Here is a 5,035-nt window from a genome sequence, read left to right on the forward strand (position 1 = left end):
CAAGTGGCTCTGCTGAAGCAGTAAATCAGCACTGTGGAGAAACAGTGAAACTCTCCCTGCTGATGACCTTCATGATTAGATCTCCGTGTATCTGACAACATTGACAGTGTGAAGAAAACCAAAGGCACATATTGACACTGATGGAGCTGTGAAGAAGGAGCAAACCTTCCTGCTGCTCCATTCAGACTCACTGAGTCAGAACCAGACAGTGGAAACAGCAGCACTTCTGTCTGACTGGATCCTCACAGTCTGATGAGTCTTTTCATGTCAAACACTGAAATTCTTTCACTTTGCTGTTGTTCACTCTGAGAAACAGATTCACTGACTTCACACCACATCTGCAGATAATGAACATGGCGGACTCAGTTCACACAGTGAAGCTTTCATTGGATCCACTTTGTTCAGGTTGATCTTCTGTGACAACAAGTTCTTGATGTGTTCAGTGACGACACAAGGCTGCTGTTGGAGCCTCAGACATTCATGCTGGATGCTGATGATGTCAGACATCAGTCAGCTCAGTGCTGTGGACACATTCACAGGTCTGGACCAGAGGAGGCTGGATGGAGCTCTTTCATCTCAGCTCAGGACATTGTTTAGAAACGTTATGTGGAAATTAGCTGCAATGCAACATCATTCCACAGGGCGGCACTGCAGCATTAACAACAACTGACTGCACCAGTTCAACCCACAGAACATTCACTGGGAACTTCCAGGACGTTGTGATGAACAGGACTAATTGAGAATCTGTGGTGGAATCAGACAGAGCAGATCAGGTGGAGGTGGAGGAGGAGTGTGGAGCAGAAGGAGTGGAGGAGTCTCAGGGAGTCTGCAGAGACTAAAGCAGGACAGAGCAGCAGCAGAGCAGTCCACAGACACTGATGATGCTCTGTCACATCCAGCACAACACAGGGAGGATGCTGGACTCCACCTGCTGACTGACACTGCAGCTGTTCTCAGAGCAGTTCACACTGCAGCACTGACACTCATCTCCACCTGTGATTCCTGTCAGTCACTGCTGCATGAAGCTCTCCACCTCCCAGTAACATGACCCAGTCAGAGTCTGGACACAGCAGCTGCTGCTGCTTCAACCTCTGGATCATCAGGACACAGTTCATCCTTTCAGCACAAACACCCTCCTGATCAGTGCCATGTATTCCATCTGCAGAGAGAAGAAGTAGCAGAGGAGATGAGTGAGTGTTTGCAGACTCTTCATCAGCTGTCAGTCAGTGCTGCAGCTCATCAGTCTAAACAGCAGCAAGACTTTAACCCGGTTCAGAGCAGCAGCTTCATGTCAACGTGTTGGAGTGAACACACTGAGCTCCAGGCTCACACACACAAACAGCTGACAGTCATCAAGCTTCATCACCGCACAAACTCTTCACTCATCATTTCCTGCTGCTCCATTTAAACCAACAGTCTCTGAGAGTCCATCAGCATCTCATCTGCTCTACAAACATCAACTCAATCCTGTGAAACAACAGGGGAAGTCTGGCAGCAAAGGGACCAGAAGATGTGTTCACATGCTTATGGAAGGTTCACAACCTGGAACATAACGACTGAGAGTGGAGCAGCAGGTTTCTGTCAAATACAGACATTTTAGCAGATTTAAATTCAGTTAAACACGAATTTTATGGTCCAACCAGGGACGTGCTCAGGGCATGGCTCAGGTTGCCCGGGCAACTGCCCGTTAAAAGCACTTGGTTAAAAGTGCCCCTCACGGGGAAAATGGAATTAATAAAAAAATTAAATAATGTGAACTGATGCTCAAAAGTATTGGCCTGACCCGACCGCAGATATCAACTTAAGCAAAACCGCCGAAATTTATTTTTAAAAATGTTGAATACTGGAGTTGGGAGTAAATTGTGACCGTGCTCTGGCAGGTCCTTAATAGATTCAAGTTTACTGCTGTTTGCGACATACACCTCCCTTGTGGAGAAGGGTCTGACTGCAGCCAGAGCCAAGGCACAGCCGCTACAAACCACGCCCCTACAAACCACGCCCACATGACCCTACATGGCTGTGGGGTTCCACAGCATGTCAAATGTAAACAGAAGGGAAATAAAGCAATAATGCAATAACGGGAGCAATTTTACCAACTTTAACGGTTGATTCACACCATGAAATGCCTTCCAATGCAAACAATGTGCTTGATTTTTTTTTTAAAAACAAAAAAACAAACAAACAAACAAAAAAACAGAAAGCAATGTAAATAAATAGGACTGCAAATGAAAATTAGCTTTCTGCTAAATCTGGTGCAAGCAGCCTTTTTTATTTTGACTAATGTACACAAGTTTATTTTGAACTAAAATTAATATATATTAATAATAATAATTAGTATCAGTTATTTCAATTAAAATAGGTTGTTTACACCTAGAGCCACAGTGTCACAGCTTGGTCTACTACATCACATGCCATAAATATCACTCAAAGGTGATGATTTCTTATGGTTTAACACAAAAGATCGCTGGCCCTTTGACACAAATAAAATGTATTTATTTAGAACCAAGTAGGCTATAATATTTTTGAATTAAGTATACAGTTCTCAAGACTAGTAAAATAAACGACCATACACCCATCTTCAAAATGTGCACCTTAAAACGAAAAGTTTGAAAGTTTTATTTTAGAAAAAAATCAGACATGAAACAGCCAGCAACAGCTTTTATTGTTTTGTGGTCAATAAAGTAGTACATAAGTCCTCGGACTCCAGAGCTCTGTTTCTGACTGATGAGACAAAATGGAAGAAAATAGCAAGTATATAGGAAGCCAAAAGATTAACAGTGACAATAATAGAACAGCTAAGTTTCCCCACATAGAATAGCCTACTGACCATAAATCGATAACATAACTGACAAAGAATCAGATCAATAAGGGGAATCGATAATGGCATTGGTATTAACAAACTTTCTCAGATTCAGATGCATTTTATTGTCATTGCAACAAGTACAACGAAATGTAAGGTGCAGTCCTTTCAGTGCAAAAATAAAAAAATGCAAAATCATAAGAACTTGAATAAACACTATATACAATATAAAGGAAATATATATATATATAAACAAGCAACAACAAATGAATCTATATAAAAAGATGAAATTAAATAATGAGCACGGTGTATACTGCACAGAGTGGATATTGGGCTGAGGTAGTGGAGTTGTATATTGCAATATCTGTGCTTGAACTTACCTCCATATTTAACAACAGATTTCTGGTGGCCTTGTAAGTGGGAAATTAGGGCATGGTATGGCCCTGCCTTGTGGCACATCAGGCACTGAAAAGTGTCCACTCCTAATTTACAGCGCTCTGGGCATGTGCCCTCCCTAAATGTTGTGATGTTGGTCTATAGGAGATTAAAATCCGATTAAAAAAACTCATTGGCCTACTTCCTCACTTTATACATTTTATTCTGAAAAGAAATAAAAGGAACTGTAAACTACACTTCAATCAAACTTAATCAACACACATATCACCAAAACTATTGGTTTTCGATTTAATATATTTTTGCTAAAGGAGAAAAAAAAAAAAAAAAAAAAAAAAGCTTGATATGTTGAGTTAAAAGCTGGGATAGGCTCCAAACTACTAATCACATGCAAATATTGAAATACTAAAAGTGTGTTATAGACCTTTAGCCACATTTCCTGTAGAAGCAAAACAACATACTACCGCTTCTACCATATAATAACATAAGAATAATGTGTGATTGGACAGAAGCTAATCCCTGCCCTGAAGAAGTTCCTAATTTGGAGCAGCATTGACTTCATTGACTCTATTGTAGATAGCTTGCTGTGTGCTGCTTGCTGTGCTTGTTTACAATTATATTACAGACATCCTCTCAGTCAAAAACATGCCTATCATGCCTATATTTTCTGGGAGGGGCGGGGAGGGGGGTTGCCCTTTTTTCAGGTTTGAGCAACTGCCCCTAAAAAATCCTGAGCACGTCCCTGGGTCCAACATTGTAAAAGATCAGATGAATATGTGTAAAAATGCAGATTATTGATGTGACATTATTTACAGTGTTGGCCTGTTTTTTATGGTTTGTGTGAATTCAACATCTTGTTCTGGGATTTTACTGGATTATATCTGTAATTTAACACAATGTTCAAATATCTGTTGAACACTCAAACTATTTACCATTTTTAGTCCATGATGTACATAATTGTTCCTTCAAATAACAGCACACATCTGTTAAACATTGATCATTTTTGCTGATTTAAATATCTATATCTATATATCTATAAATACAGTACAGTCTATCTACAGTTATGGTCTGTTTTTAACAGTTTAACAGTGTAATGAGCTGTTTTTTGTCATTTTAATACATTTTATCTGTAATTTAACAAAATGATCACATCTATTTAAAATAAAGACATTTTTACCAAACTTAAATACAGTTAAACAGTAATTTTATGTTCTTTAACAGTTCACGTTTAAATTCCCCTTTCTTTCTGTGATTTTACTACATATTATCTGCAACTTAACAAAATGATCTGATGTCTGTAAATAGCAGGAAATGTTGAGAGAGCGACTAAATGTCATGATGCTGCTGTGAAATCAGAGGTTTGCAGCTTCAGTCACACTGATCTCAGAGCTGTGACCAACATCAGACTGATCAGCTGATTGCTGCTGAAAGGAGACAACAAACAGTAGATCAGATCTGATTGAGCTCTGATGGAGGAGGACGTCTGTCTCTGCACATCTGGAAGGCTGTCAGCTGGAATCAGCTTTATTTCTTCAACACATCAACAGTCGGCTTCATGTGGACTAAAACGCACCATGACAATAAGCTTGTGGCTCATCTGATTGGCTGACTGCTGTCTCTGTGTTTCTGTCCAATCAGAAGTCTGTCACCATTCTGCTCTCACAGCTTCACTGAGGAAAGCAGCTCTGAGAATCTGCAGGTTTACAGGAGACACTGGATCTTTGCTGTGATACTGACCGTGTTGATAGAACACTGCTGAAAGCAGCAGAGACTGACTGGAACCTTCTACTGACCTCAGAGTCTGCAGGCTGCAGTCTGGACTCTCCACAAGATCTGACAGAT

The 5,035-nt window shown here is 40.3% G+C and overlaps 1 long non-coding RNA gene across 1 annotated transcript in view; it reads right to left on the reverse strand.

Moving 5' to 3' along the window:
* Positions 1-742: 742 nt before the first annotated feature.
* LOC103374345 (uncharacterized) overlaps positions 743-5,035 on the reverse strand; it is a 7,272-nt gene continuing 2,979 nt past the window's right edge. Inside the window, exons 3-4 of the long non-coding RNA XR_521117.1 lie at positions 4,987-5,026; positions 743-1,159 (exon numbers count right to left, since the gene is read on the reverse strand). This is a non-coding gene — a long non-coding RNA (uncharacterized LOC103374345). The remainder of the gene's footprint in view (positions 1,160-4,986; positions 5,027-5,035) is intronic.

This window comes from Stegastes partitus, unplaced genomic scaffold, assembly GCF_000690725.1.
Source record: "Stegastes partitus isolate 25-593 unplaced genomic scaffold, Stegastes_partitus-1.0.2 Scaffold2216, whole genome shotgun sequence".
Lineage (NCBI taxonomy): Eukaryota > Metazoa > Chordata > Actinopteri > Pomacentridae > Stegastes > Stegastes partitus.